A 15575-nucleotide genomic window follows, 5' to 3' on the forward strand; every position below is an offset into this window, starting at 1 on the left:
GTGACATAATCAGTACAGTTGGGATCAAAAATCAGTACAAAGTCATAAAAATCAGCTCATTTTTAAGCGTATTTTTTATTATTACCAATATAACAACCAAATAACAGCGCATTAATTTAACAAATAATATCTAATATACTTTTAAGTACATATAGTATTATCAATATAAAAATTCATTACTTTAAAACAAATCAAAGGTATTACGTATGTATGTACAGCTGTGCTCAGGAAAATAGTAGTAAAATGTATTGACAGGTTTTGAAAATTTTTTATTTTCTTGCTTAATTTAAATTTTTTATAAAGATATGGTTAATTCTATAACAAAAGACATGTGCGTTGAAGTCTCAAACTTTCTAGAAAATTTATAAAAATTGAGAAATAAAATAAAAAAATTGTAGCCCATTCAGTTTCAGTAGAAGCCGAGCTCGAGCCAGAATCTTTTTGCATATTTTAAGCTACAAAATTAAAACTTATTTAGTTGGTATGCTTATTAAATACAACATTCACATTGAAATGTTGACTAAAAGGTATATTACCGAATTATCGGTAAACGAATTTTCGAGTACGAATGAAATTTAATAGTGTTAAATGTGTATGTGCAAGTAAAATTACAGGTGGTAGAACATCAAAAATCAAAGTAAAGCTATATATATCATATTCAAGAGTCGGTAGTTGCACCTTTTCCAAATTTTTAGAACTTACATTGCACCGTAGCAGTAGTCGTCTTAAGTTTGAAATACTGACATCCGATTTCTCAGTGGGTGTTTAATTATAATCAAAAGATTATCTCTTGTTGTAACATAATATATGATTAACTCACCACCACCTTTCATAAGATTTATTAATGGCGAAACCAGCTTTTCCTGTAAATCCTGTAAAACCTGCAAATCGTGAAGTTGGGTTGGTTTGAATCCAAACAGTCTGTTATTTTGCGAAATCCTAGGAAACGAAGCAATTGCAAGCTGACACCTTTTTAATAATGGTTTAAATTTAATTAATGCTTTCAATTTGCTCACACGTACATATGAATTGTCAAAAACCATTGTTTTGAACATGTAAACCTCAAGTAAATGTCAATTACACCAATTTACAAAAGTATTTATTAAATGTAAAATTCAGTACAAAATCAGTACAAACTCAAAAAATCAGTAGATTTTGCGTACTGATTTCGGGCTCTTAAAAATCAGTACAATAGAAAAAAACCAGCACATGTATTGATTAAATCAGCGCATCTGGCCACCCAAAGTATTTTTTATCAGGGTACGAAAATAAACTGTACAAAACAATTCCCATTTGCTCATCGATCATCATATCATTTGCGGTTTTGTACAGTTTTGTACATAGTCAGAAACAAATTGTAACGAGAAACGTTTGCTTTTCGTTTGTGACAATTGTACCATAGGGTACGTTTATATGTATGCAAACGTTTCAATTACGTGAAAAATATTTTTTTCTGTAAATTATCATATCCAATTCAATCAAAAAACATGTCTACATACATACATATATTTTTCTCTGCACGATTCATTTCGTTTGTTGTTTCGTCTGTAACTACTAAAATACTGTAGTGTACTATCGCAAAGTGAACTCAGCCGTTTTGTTTTCGTTTTGTACCGAACTGTTGAAGTAATAAACGAAACGAAATAGTAACGTACAATATAGTTTATTTTCGTACACTGTTTTTGATGTTGAAATTGTCTTAAAATCGGCAAATTGTACTTTTGTACATTTTAAAATTAATCGTACCGAAAAAAGTACAATTGTACTTAAAATATCAACACTGTTTCACTGGCGCTGTACTTGTTACAGCGATGCCAGATTTGAGCGTACCCAATTTTTTACCGATAATAACTCATGCGAGGGATTTGGGTATTGGGCATTTTACAAGCCTATTAGAGAGTATACATATCTGTGTTCGTATAGAATAGTAGCTTATGTCGGAAGACTGGCTTTAGTATAATGAACCATTCCCAGCATACGATAGCGAAAGACTCACTGGCGCCGAGTCATTGAAGAACTCTTGGAAAATAAACGTAAAAGGCGGTAATGTTAATGGCGATGCTAGCAAGTCAATATTCGTATAAAGTTTCATAAAAAATTCCTTGTGGTTTAAAAAATATAGGAAATGGTACATTTTACTAAAGCCAGCCTCCCGACATAAGCTACTATTTCATACGAACACAAATATATTCGTCTACAAATAATGTTGATTATTTTAATTAAGTCCTAAGATAAGTTTGTGAATCTTATCAGTGTTCTATGTAAGAACCAAAAATCAATACCCTCGCCAATTACAACTTTTGCTTTAAAAGAAAAATATACATAGCGCATTTACTCAATACTTGGTCTGGCATCACTGTTTGAGCATTGATGTGCTCAGCTCACTGTTGCCAGGGTCGTGCATTTTGCACTAAATTTAGTGCTTTTGGTTAACCAAAAAGCCAAAATAATTGGAATGCAATGCTTGGTGCGGTATTTAGTTATGCTTTTTTAATTTAAGCACACCGAATGCATAGGTACATATGTATGTATGTATGTATGCACTATACACTAATATTCTACATTAAGATGGAATTCATTTACTGAATAAAATGTGAGGAATAGGTAAATTAAATATGTTTTGCGTTATAAATGTATTGAAATTAATTTAGTAATAAAAACGTGAGGAAATGGATATGTATATACACTTTTCACTGAATCAAAAAAATGATTAAACATGATAATAAATACTTGGCGCTTTTGGTTTGGAAAAATTGGCTTTTTCTGGTGGCCTGATGCCACGCTGGCTCAGTTGTCCCAAAAGTACACATACATACACGCATTTTTACTTGAAAATAAGTGTGTAGTGGTTAATATGTATACGATGCCATCTCCGTAGAGCTCACTTCACCTCGCCTAGCACGCTCGTGTGTGCGCAGGTTGCCCGCGACGTCGACTGCGTGCACCTCTGCTGCGCATCCCTAATTTAGATAGTAAAAAAAAAACTCATATTTCAAAATGGTTCTCTTTTTTATAAAGCAATCGCATTTCTGGATAGTATATTTCAGGACGAATGGATAAGGATTGAGCCAACAGCTTCTGTAAGCAAATCCAATTTTTGGCAGCAAATGTCAGTTTGTACTTTATTCGACGATATGCATGTATGTATATGTGTATAGCCAGCTAAAACTGCGGAAAGAAATCCGAAAACTGAAAGAAAGGTGAATAGTAAAGTGCCACGAAGGGTTGTGAAACGAATACTTTTCCGGTTGGTTTTCTGAAATTTTTCATTCTGAACTTCACATATGCTTTTTCATAGTTAATTATACTCAGAAATTAATTATACTTTTATAAATACTTTTTAATATGTTCGTCTGCCGGCATAAGAACCTGGGACCTCATGAAAGCTTACAAATAGTCGCACGCTTCTCTGCACACTCAGCTACTGTCGAATACGTACATGTACATGTTTTCAAATGTGCAGTTTGAGCAAATATTTTAAAATTATTGTTTTCAAATAACGTGATATTTTTCAGATACGAATATTATATTAAATATTAAAATTTTACCAAAATTAGAAAATACAAAGGTTCACAAGCACGAAATGGCAATACCGCTCAACAATATTTGTATATTTGTCACTGGCATTTGTCATCAAGTGGCAAATAAGATATCTGGTCATTTGCGTAATTTTTTTTTGGCTTTCGTAGCAGCATTGCGTTCAGACGATTTGGCCACCAGCGTTGTTTTTCATTTGCCACAAGAAGGCAAATATTTGGATTTTCTGATAAATGACAAATGCAATTTAGCGTTCACATGATTTGTCTATGAATTTAACAGTTTTTGTTTCGTGTGATCCCAGCTTTACAATTAAAATTTGCCCAACACTACATTATAGTACAACCAATGCGATGTCCAAGCTAGTGCTACTGCACTGTACATGTGTATATGTATGTATGTATCAGGGATGAAAAAGTAGGTACAATTGTACCTTTTTCCGACGTTTCATGACTTAAAGGTACATTAGGTACAGTCACTAGATTTTAGGTACAATCATCTTTTGATCAGATGCATTATTAGTTTTTTTTCCTTTACCGCGCTAATATATTTACTTGTAGGTACGGGAGAAGTTTCGCTTTCATTTTGAATAATAAACAATTCTAGAGAAAAGTGGTCAAAAGGAAGACATAAAAAAACCATATTATGTATTATCTTAAACATTTTACATTGCATTTAGAGCAGGCACTACGAAAAATTAACACTTTACTTAGCTTCGTAATTTTTTTCTATTAATTTTAACGCTTATTTTCACTAAGTCAAATTCAGTGGCATTTGCGGTCAAATGAGTGAAATGGGACTAAAAACTGGCCTTGGTTTGATTTAGATCAGAATAGGCCTTCATTGTCAAATGGGACTAAAAAATGATCTTTGGTTTGATTTAGATCAGAATAGGCGTGTACATGCGCTGCTAAGGCGGCTACTTGTAAGTTTTTGGCCCATAATATCATCGATAAAGGTAGGGATAAAGGAAAGAAAGTTGTGTCAAAATAACTCAACAAATTTTGTTGTCAAAATATTACATTGTGAAAACCAGCCTTTATTCATCCATACAGTCCAGTGTTTAGGATGTCTTCAAATTTCATATTTTTAGATGAGAACTACAGCTATTTGACCCATACTCGCTTTTTTGATTTCTGGAAATATATTTAAAATGCTTTCGAAGTTACTTAAGGCACATTGATTATATTCTCTAGATTTGCTGCACCTATTGAAAGGAATCGGATAAATTAGCAGACTTCCTGTTGTTTTATAAAAAGCTGGATAAAGAAGTATACTCCAATATTTTTCAGTAGTCAAAATTAGACAAAAACAATGCTTCTCCGATTCCCATTAGACTACAGTCTATAGATGTAGGCTCAGTTGAAAAACCTAATCATGTTTAAAGTACATATATCTTTTGTATTCATGTTTTAATAAATATAAAAAAAAACTACAAATGAATGATGAAACTTTTTTTAGGTACAATCTGTCTCATTTAGGTACATTTATTTTGTGATATTAGGTACAATCTGAAATTTCCATTTTTCATCCCTGGTATGTATGTATGCGTGTAAAAATGTCAATGCAAGTTTGCGTTTAACCTCAGAATAAACAGCATACAGAATACGCATGTCGACTATAGAACCAATTTGAATTAAGTCACGAGCGGGGAGGCAAGCAAGGGTACCACAAGCGGCGCTGCCTCTGTTACTTAGCAGTATTTTCACTCGGCTGACGCTGTTAATTCCATCGTCGCTATGACGACAAGATGTTAACTAACTTCGTTTTCCATCACGATCAACGTTGCCGTTTTGATACAATTGTATAATTTTTAATCCTTTCTTCTAAATTGTAATATCTGATACTTTTTTGTTCCCAAATGCCGTATTTTGATAATTTTGACTGGCAGAAATGAATTTTTAAAACTATGAATAGTATTACTAGTCTAAAGGCAAATATTTTTTTTTTGTTGTTATTTAAAGTCTCACAATTTATATATAGATATTTATATATAAGTTTGAGTTGGTAACTCTTATAAGGAAAACACAACACGGAATTTCTTTGCACACGTCGCCTAAACCACACAAAAACATTACGCTATATCGGGCATGGGTCGGTCGCTTGTGTGGTGTATGAGGTCGTTTGTACTAAATTGCACAGTTATTGCGGTAAAATAAAAATTAATTTGATATTTTGCTCATGCTTGTGTTATTGTACAATAATTTGTACTGCGTATGGCGACAACTGCGAAATTTTTAGTCTTGTTGTGATTTTGGTGTCCAGATCGAGCTGTAAAATGCTGTTGTTTTTATTTATTTTTTACTTTTTTTACGTTTTAAAGCTGAAGCTATCAAAATATACAACGCACATTCATATTTCTTCACATATTAACTTGAGCAACGTTTCTTCAAAATAAGGTTTGCGCAATTTTACGCTGTAGTAATTTCCACAATATTGACTTTTAAAAGTCTCAGGTTGCGCAAGAGTTTTGTGTGGTTTAGGAGCTCTATAAGTTTGTTTTTCGTTATGCAAATAAGCAGATAGAAGCAAGAAATATATTTTTTTTTATAACTATGGATTTAATTATAAAATTTTATTTATTATTTGTTTTTTAAGCAATAGTTTAACAAACAACAGTTTTGTTTGCTTATGATACTTTTTCTGCTTGGCAAATAATACGCTAATACATTTTTTTCAAGCTCGCGGAAACGCTGATCACGATGTGTGTTTGTGGCGAGATGTTAACTTCATGTTAGTCTCAGTGGACGTGATGTTAACTCCTCTGATCTTTTCCGGGTCGCCATGTTATTCATAGTGGTCGTGATTAGAGATGGGCACAGGCCCGGCGGGCCCCTGCGCAAGCCCGCGGGTAGGGGCCGCAATATTTGCTGTCAGCACGAACTCGTGCGTGCATGGGCGTTCAGTAAAATTTCATAAGAGCACGAAAAAGCCCGTTGCTAATACTGCAAATTTAGATCATCTTTTGTTTTTATTAAAAAAAATAGTACATATTTAAACCTCTTTTGATAAGAGAAAAGCAAAAAAAGAAATATTTGGAAACCGATAGCAAAAATAAGATACTTAGTAGTTTTGTTTACATATCTGTACATAAAATACCTTCCACTATTTTTACTTCCCAGAAAATATATTACAAAAATCTTTGATGTGAAAATTTGATTCGCTTAAGTAAATATACATACATAAACACAAAATTAAAAATAAGTACATATGTATACATACAATAAAAGTAGGCTCTTTATTTCCGGGCTGGGACGTGTCCCATCGTGCCGGGCCGGGCCGGGCCCCACTAAAATTCTTAACGTGCGGGCTCGTGCGTGTTTTTGAAAGTTGATTTTGCACTCATAGTTTGTTTGGTTCCAGCTGTTAATAACACTATTTTACAACGCTTGTTATGTTTAATCTTCATGAATGTTACATGTATCGTCGAAAACATGGTTACATGCAGAATTTTAAATTAATTATTATTATTCTCCATAAAAAATGTACAAGTATTGATTTATTAAATGTAAATTTATGCGAAAATCTAAATATTTCGTAAACGCAAGGTTAATGTGCGAATCTGGTGCCGATTCGCAGACATTTAATAATTTGTGTCGATGGAAGCGGCGAGGGGAAGACGAAAGCAGATCAATCGTATATATTTATGTACATACCCAGTAAACACCAAAAAAATATTTCTCCAACCTTGGAGAAATTCATAGTTCTCAAGTTGATATCAAACATCATTCTCTAACTCATCTCTAACCGACGCGCAGATACGTAAAAAGTGATAGAAAAACGAATTTTTAATTATCAAGTGAAAAACTAAAGCTATATAAAGAGGAAACTTACCAAAAAAAGTGTATAATCTTCAAAGTATCCTCATATAATCTTGAAAGAAAATAAAACGAAAAGTGAATCTAGTGGCAAAATTACTGTCGGACTGTATAATGTGAAGTGAATTATTGTAATACGATATTGACTAAAACATAATACAAACGGAGTAATAAGATGAAAAATTTATATTTAAATTCATCTATGTACACTCAGAGAAAAATGAAGTACTAAAAATAAGTCCTACTGGGATTAAATTTACTATTTTTCGTTCTTAAAATTTTAAGAAAAATACGGTCTTAAATACTCTTAGAATACGAATTTTCCGTTCTTGTTTTGTGAAATTAAGATGCAAAAAGTTTCAAGTCAGAATAATGTACTTATATTAAGAAAAAATAAGCTTAGAACGAAACTAATGTGTACTCAAATCAAGAACATAACAGATATTCTTATTGTTGGTTTCAAAATTCTTAAAAGAAGAATCAAAAATTTTAAAGTTGAATACAACGACGCTCTACCGTTATTCTTTACAAGGCATGGTATGCATACGCTGCTGTCGGCGTGCCAGCAGTACTCACACCTTTGTTGTTGTTTATATATCTGTGCAAGTGTAGCGACATTCATACGCCGGCCAGACAATCGTAGTTGCCTTTGAATTTTTTATACATACATACGTTGCTGATGGTAATGAGCGAAGCGTCAGCAAGGCTCACATTTGTGTTGTTATTTGCATGTAAATATGTATATCTTTACAAGTAGCGATATTCATACGCCGGCTGGACAGCCGTAGTAGACTTTGATTTTTTATGCATATGTACATACGTACATATGTACATACGTTGCTGATGGCACCGAGCGACGTCGCAGTGTGCGAATAACGGTCCGAAAATACTACGTTGAGCAATTTTTTAGTATTATTTTTGTCGCGTGTAAAGTCGGTTGTTTTGTGATTGGTAAAATCGAAATACTGAGTGATGTTGAAACAGAGGACAAAACGCAAGACGACGGCCTGTTAAGATTATTAACAGATTTTAATTTGCCTGATGTGCTTCCTTATTTAAACGGTGAGTGAGATGAAAATTTTCCACACTAAAATTCAAGTAGTTTTTGTACATGTAAAAATTTGCAAAGTTATTAATGTAAAATAGTCATAAAATATGGATCGCAGTTGCGACAATAGCCGAAAGTGAATTTGGGTAAATCGTAAATGTAATTTACATGGTAGTGCGTTAAAAATATAACTAATATGGTAACTAATATAACATACATATGTATGTATACATAACTTTTGTTTGTGGAAAGTTTTATAAGAACGTTAGATGTCATGATTTTTGCAGAATCCCTGCCTTTGGCATGTCCAGAGCCTTGATGTACAGATTTATTTACGCAAACATATATGTATTTCAGCTGCGCATGGGACTTTGGAAAGTTTACAGTACATGAGGAAGGAAGACTTGAAAGAAGCCATACCACCTCTTGGCCTTCGGATGGAATCCCGGAGAAGCTCTTTATGTGGAAAAAACGAGAGGTAGTATTTCATACGCAGATGTTTTTTGATTGTCAATTCTAATTTATTTCTGAAAACATTTCACTCCTTATTAGTTTGGAATAGACGATGATATAATTTCCGTGCCATCTAATGTGGGTGCTTGGCTAGAAACGGCAACAGAAAATACAAAGCAAATCCTAAAAAAGGTATATGTAAATTTAATATATCACAGTGTACAGTGGCGAACAAAAATATTGCCACTGACAATTTTTCACAATATATATAAAAAGATTTGTATTATAATTTTTTTTCGATAATTCTTTCTTTAAATTCTAAGTATGCAGTTTTATAGCCTATTCAATTTTGGTATAACAAAGTGGAAGTTTAAAGTTGCTGCAAAATCGCGTAGTTTTGAAAATTTTTTTTATGCAGTTTCTTCCATAGAAAGTACAGACAACTTTTTTTGTATGGAAGATAATTATGGCACCGTCCGGAACAAAAATTGCCAAAAATAAATGTGACTTTCTAGCAACTTTAAACTTTTTTTGTAACACTAAAATTTGAGCGGGCTATAAGGGTCCATATTTAGAATTTTTCTAGGAAATCTGAATAGAAAGGTACAAATTAGTATGCAAATTTATTGAATTATCCTGACTTTTTTACAATGTTTAGGGATTTTATTTTTATATTTTTTAGTGTAGTAGGAACTTTCTTAAAAAAATATCGAAAAGAAATTAGCAAAAAACTTTGCATGTCTATATTGCAAAAAATTCTCTGTGTGAATAACTATTTGTCACTATATTATTTGTTTCTTACTACAGGATTTGACAACTTAGCTTAAGGATTCTGGGCGAGGCCGAGCTCTTCTTATGTCTGATACAAAAATAAAACACTTACAAATGCATAAAGGGAGGATATCATTAATATTGTAGTGGAAGAGGTTATTTCAAAGAATATTAATCTAAAAGTGCAGGACTTTCCTTGCATAGTGGACGAAGTATGCTCCATACTCCCCAGTGAAGTTAATATGCAGGTAAATTTAGCTAATATACAGTGGCGCTCATCCAAATAGCACACTTTTATTTTTTACAGCATTCACAATGTTTTACGCGATAAAATTGTGTCGTTACTTTGTAATAAAAATGGTAGATTCCATAACATAAACAGGGTTGCCACTTTGGTAATTTTTAACCAAAATTGGTAATTTTTTTATTTATTTATAAATTTTGGTAATTTGGTAATTTATTTTTCAATTTGGTAACTTTTTCGATTCGGTCTTACATGTGAAATAGGTCAATATTGGTTCTGATTCCACATTAGTAAGTGGACCTTAAGCGTTTCCTTTTATAGAAATACTAGGTAATCCTGAAAGTTTTGCAAGGTGAAAGATGTTCCAGCGTTCCTTGGCTACGAGAATGGTGTGTTCTTTAACTTTCAAGCAGTGAAAGTGGCTATTGATAAGTATATCCACCGTGTCCTTTCCTGGAATGTTTTGGGTGGTCCTACCTTTCCCTGTCAGTTCGTCAGCTTTTCAATTACTATCAATTTTCCGGTGAACCCGGCAACCATACATATGAATAGAGTTTTACGTAAATAAGTATGTTCCCGTTCAAAAAGCTACGACATTCAGCGGGGGACGTCACTCTGTCTATGTGTGAGTCGACCGCTTTCCTTCAAGCGTTGAATTTTTGATATATTTTCTTGTCACTTGTTTACATACAGTGGTCGAAAAAATTGTAGCCGCACCATATTTTGACCAGTTTTAACAAATTGTTTTTTTTTTTTTTTGTAATCTAATTTTGGTTATTTTTTATAAAGATATTGTTATTTCTTTAACAGAGCTCAAACAAATTCATATTTCAAACTTTGTTCAATATTTAAAAAAATTCAACAAACTTTCGTAAAAATTTTAGGTTAATGGAGCGCTGATTGCCCGAAAAGCTTGGTATCTTCGGATATATATATGTACAGACATATCGAGCCCTAACTGCCGAAATAACGTATAATAATAAACAGGGAACGGAGTTTTAGGACCTAAAAACCTATAAAAAAAGCAAAACAAAATAACGAAATAGGCTGGAAAAGGTAAAATAAAATAGCGAAAAAGGCAGGAAAAGGCACTAGGTATTGCAAAAAAGGCAAAACAAAATAGCGAAAAAGGCAGGAAAAGGCACTAGGTATTGCAAAAAAAGCAAAATAAGGCACTAAAAAAAGACAGAAAATACAAAGAACAATTAAAAAATACATTTATTTTAGAAATGTTTATATTACAAGTATAAAGAGAAAAACTATGAACTAGTTTCATTATATGAAAAATTTGTACTTTGAATCTTTAACTATTTTATCCTTTCGAGTTTCTAAATCATAAAACTTTAATCTGTATAGTTGTAGTAACATTGAACCACAAGATGCATTTTGAAGTTCTCTGGCAGCATTTTCATTAGATTTTCGCGAAGAAAAGACTTGAATGTACTAAATGTGCGCTCGACGTAAGTTGATACAAATGGAGCCCAATTTAAATATGGTACGTTTGAAACGTTCATATTATCAGGAATGTATGTGTATATTTTTTAATCTTTAAAAACAATTGTAAATGCTACAATCACTTTTTAAAAGGTAAAAAAGGCAAAAAAGGCAAATATATTAAAAAAGGCAACATGTGTATATATGGAATCAGGGAAAGCTAAATCGTGGAATCGAATATACTCTATCTCTTTAGCAGAAAAAAAGGCGATTTCTATAAAATCCGTTCCCTGATAATAAATATTCCATCTAGATGCCTTTCTGCACCAAAAAGAAAAATTTGAAAAAAATGTCGCTTAAGGTAATTTGGCGGTTAGGGCTCGATATACATATATGTTTGTACAGTACTGCACAAAAAAAAGTTTGGTAATTTTTTGTTGAATTTGGTAATTTTTCCGGTGATTTTGGTAAAAAATAAAAAGGTTTTGTGGCAACACTGAACATAAACCGTGTAAGTCAAAGTTTAAAACTTTGTGTGCAGTTCAGGAAAATTTAATAAATTTCAAAAAAATTGCATCATAATTTTAAGATTTTTTCAGAATTTTTTGAAAATTCAAAAACTTAAAAATTTTGAAAAATTGCATCATAATTTTAAAATTTTTTCAGATTTTTTAGAAACTTTTTTTGTATGCAGTTTTGTAGCCCATTCAATTGTGCAGGTGTGAAAACTCTGAAAAATTCCGTTTATTTTTAAGACTTCTTTGTCGAGGGTGTTGCGTAAAAATAGATTTTGTTGATGCTGAAAATTTTTGTAACATCATTTTGAAATTTGTTAAATTTTCCTGAACTGTACACAAAGTTTTAAACTTTGACTTTTACGGTTTATGTTATAGAATGTACTGTGTTTTTATAAAAAACCAACGAAAAAAATGTATCACGTAAAACAAATTGAATATTGTAAGAAATAAGAGTGTGCTATTTAGCTGAGCGCCACGGTACATACATATGCACATAGTTTTCTGCATTTAAAATAGGACTATTTTCATATATTTTATAGAACTATTACTTCATTTCGAGGCAAGGAAAAAACAATCCGTCTGGAAAGTTGTATTCAAAGTATGAAAACCAAAAATCGAAGCACCGAAAGGTTGAAGGATTGTCTGAGCCGTCTGAGAGCAAAGATAAAAACTATGCTAACAGATCGATTGTCCAAACTCCAGAAGTTGATGAGTCGGTTTCCGAAGCATATAAAACATCCTTAAACAGAGACTGTGCGGATTGGGCCGAAGTTTTCGACAAATGGAAGAAAACTTTTCATTTAAATTTGATTGTAATTTGAGTCCTTTGGATTTTTTTCAAGCTTGGTCAAAATTGTCACATGCACAGGCTTCTGATTTGGTATAAAAAAACGTTTAATTGTTTTTCGTAGTGATTTTACTTATCCATTTTTATGGTAACATTTTATTACAATTTATGGTAACTAAGAATGGAATACCTGGAATTAACCGTGTACTTTCCGTTTCAAATTTACAGATTGAAATTGATTTTCAGTTCATGTATCCTGAGAAAACACATTTAATCCTTGCTAAGTGGGAAACTTTTAAAGCAAAAATTATTAATTACTATGAGAAAAACATAAGCAACGAATATTGTAAGCAAATACTTTCTACAGTTAAATCGTTAAATAATAAAGGTATATTAAATAAAATTTTAATTCATCATGAAAATATTTTTTTTCCTTATTTTACAGATGTCCAGGACTATTTAATTACAATTCTTCTAAATGCTGTATTACCTTCCGGCGCCAGATTCAAAAGCGAAAGCGGTAAAAAACTAAGAAAGTAACTATAGTTGATTCTCAGGAAAGTTTGGTTTTGCGGTTCCCAACTTTGAATGATTACCAACGGCAGGTCTATGCCATAATTAACCAATACTACTCTGCAGGGTTAACCGTACAACCTTTTTCGATTGTCGAAGGGCTGTCAGATACAAATATAAGCGGTTTCTTTGTGTACTTTGATAATAATTTGCTTAAGTTTAATTCGTTCATTCAAAGCATAGATATTTGTTTTAAACTATTTCAAATAATGAATCTTAAATATCCAGAAGCTTGTCAGGACTCCTGGCTTTTTATTCAAATATTTTTTTTTCAAATTGAAACTTCAAGTCGTCAAATATTACATCACTTGTAAGCTTTTTGAACACTGATTAGAAAATAACGGAAAGATGTATACTTGTTTTCGTTGTTTAAAAATCTTTGCAGCACCTGCAATTTTGATAGTTCATTTTAAAAAAGATCATTTATTAACACGAAAACTGTTAAAAATATAATGCATTCAAAACAACTGTAATCAAACTTTTACTAATTTTTCTTGTTTTCGCATACATTTGGAAAATAAATAAAACGGATAACGATGATGGTTTTGGCGACCACTTTATTTCTTAATTGTTAATTCTGCCGGCTCGAGGTCAAATGGTTTTAGAAAATTTTTTTGAATTAAAACACAGGATTTTAGTTTTTTTTCGATATATTTCGGTTACGCTTCAGTAACCGTCCTCAGGGCAACTATTGACAATCATGTAAAACATAAACATATACATACATAAATACAAATTTCAAAACAATAATTAAACACAAAATGCATACATACATTAATTTACACGTCTGCACTGTTTGACGTGGAGTTTGGTTTGGAGTACAGTACCATAATGAAAATGCTTTTGTACTTTGTCAACAAGTAGAGGTAAAAACATTTGAGTCATTTAAGATCATATGAGATAGGTTGTTTAGTTGATAAAATGTATTTAAGACCTATTGAAGAATTTACAAGTCCACCTTTACATATATATCCTACAAATAATGGAAAATCATATTTAAGAATGAAATATCTGTAAGGTTATAATAATAAAAAGTCCTAGAAATTTTTCGAGAACGTGATTTCGTAGGCCATCGAATGTCTGAATAACAATATTAATTTATGTACACTGGCAATCAAAAGTGAGTGCATGGTGTTTTTAGTTTAATATTTGCAATGTTTTTTAAGTTAAACTTTTTTGTTTTTGTTATTTTTATATGCTTTAATCGAAACCACATAAGTCAAACTTTAAAACTTTATACAGAACGTAGAAAAATTCAACAACTTTTCGTCCAAATTTTGAACTTTTTAATGTGAATTTTTAGAAAAATGTTTGGTACGCAGATAGATCGGATATGTAATTTTAGTGAAACAAGTGAAAGTTTTAAGCGGCTAAAAATCGCGTTGATTTTTAATGGTTTTTTTCCGATGGATTTTGCGGTATGGTTCATGCTTTAATCGAAAACACTAAGTCAAACTTTCAAACTTTATACAGAACGTAGAAAAATTCAACATTTTCGTCCAAATTTTAAACTTTTTAATCTGAATTTTGAGAAAAATGTTTGGTACGCAGATAGATCGGATATGTAATTTTAGTGAAACAAGTGAAAGTTTTAAGCGGCTAAAAAATCGCGTGGATTTTTAATGATTTTTTTCCGATGGCTTTTTCGTTTTTTTTGCATAATATAACAAGTGCAATGTACAAAATATAGCGTTATTTTTTTTAATTTTGTTTGCATACGGTTTGAATTTTCCTAAGTTATTTATAACGTTTGAAAGTTGAGTTATGTGGTCTTGATTAAAGCATGACCCATATTTTTAAAGAAAAATAACAAAAAAATTATTACTTGAAAAAAGTTGCAAATATTTAAGAAAAAAAACAATGCACTCACTTTTGATCGCCAGTGGACATATGCAATGAATGCTCGAATTTTTTTTGTATTTTGTCCAAAGCTTGAAATTTTGATTTATGTGTTGGTTTTTATTGTAGAATTGGCTATGCATTTGTAAAAAAAAATAAACGAAAAAATGTTACTATGAAAACCAAACCAAACCTTTTGTAAGAGAAATCAAATAATAATACTTTTGTGACTAACTGTATATACATAACATATGTATAATTAACTGTTTATATGTACCCATGATTAATGTAAAGTCTAAACTATGCTGTAAATAATGAAGTGGAAAAAATATAAATTGTGTTTTTATTTTCCTACAGGGCAACGTTTGCAAGCCGAAAACAACATTAAATATTCTAGTTTCAATTCACATTACTCTAGAAAGAAGAACATAATTTCTCGTTTTAAATCCCATTTTATTCTTGAAATAAGAACATGTTTGCTCCCCTTAAGTTATATCAATCTTGGTTCAAGAGCGTTTTGCATTAAATTTTAGAATGCGTAATTCTTAACTTA

General features: G+C 31.6%; 1 long non-coding RNA gene across 2 annotated transcripts; it reads left to right on the plus strand.

The window, feature by feature from the left end:
* Positions 1-8165: 8165 nt before the first annotated feature.
* Positions 8166-14333, plus strand: LOC118752434. Of its 2 annotated transcripts, none has more exons than XR_004994679.1 (6): positions 8166-8417; positions 8761-8881; positions 8956-9048; positions 9664-9875; positions 12839-12998; positions 13056-14333. It is a non-coding gene; the product is annotated as an uncharacterized LOC118752434 (long non-coding RNA). The 2 variants fall into 2 exon arrangements; XR_004994678.1 differs by lacking the exon at positions 13056-14333 and adding an exon at positions 12363-12703 and having other exon boundaries at positions 8168-8417; positions 12839-12878.
* Positions 14334-15575: the final 1242 nt, after the last annotated feature.

The sequence above is a fragment of the Rhagoletis pomonella genome, unplaced genomic scaffold (assembly GCF_013731165.1).
Source record: "Rhagoletis pomonella isolate Grant_MI unplaced genomic scaffold, Rhpom_1.0 Rhpom_scaffold_01506, whole genome shotgun sequence".
Classification (NCBI taxonomy): Eukaryota; Metazoa; Arthropoda; class Insecta; order Diptera; family Tephritidae; genus Rhagoletis; species Rhagoletis pomonella.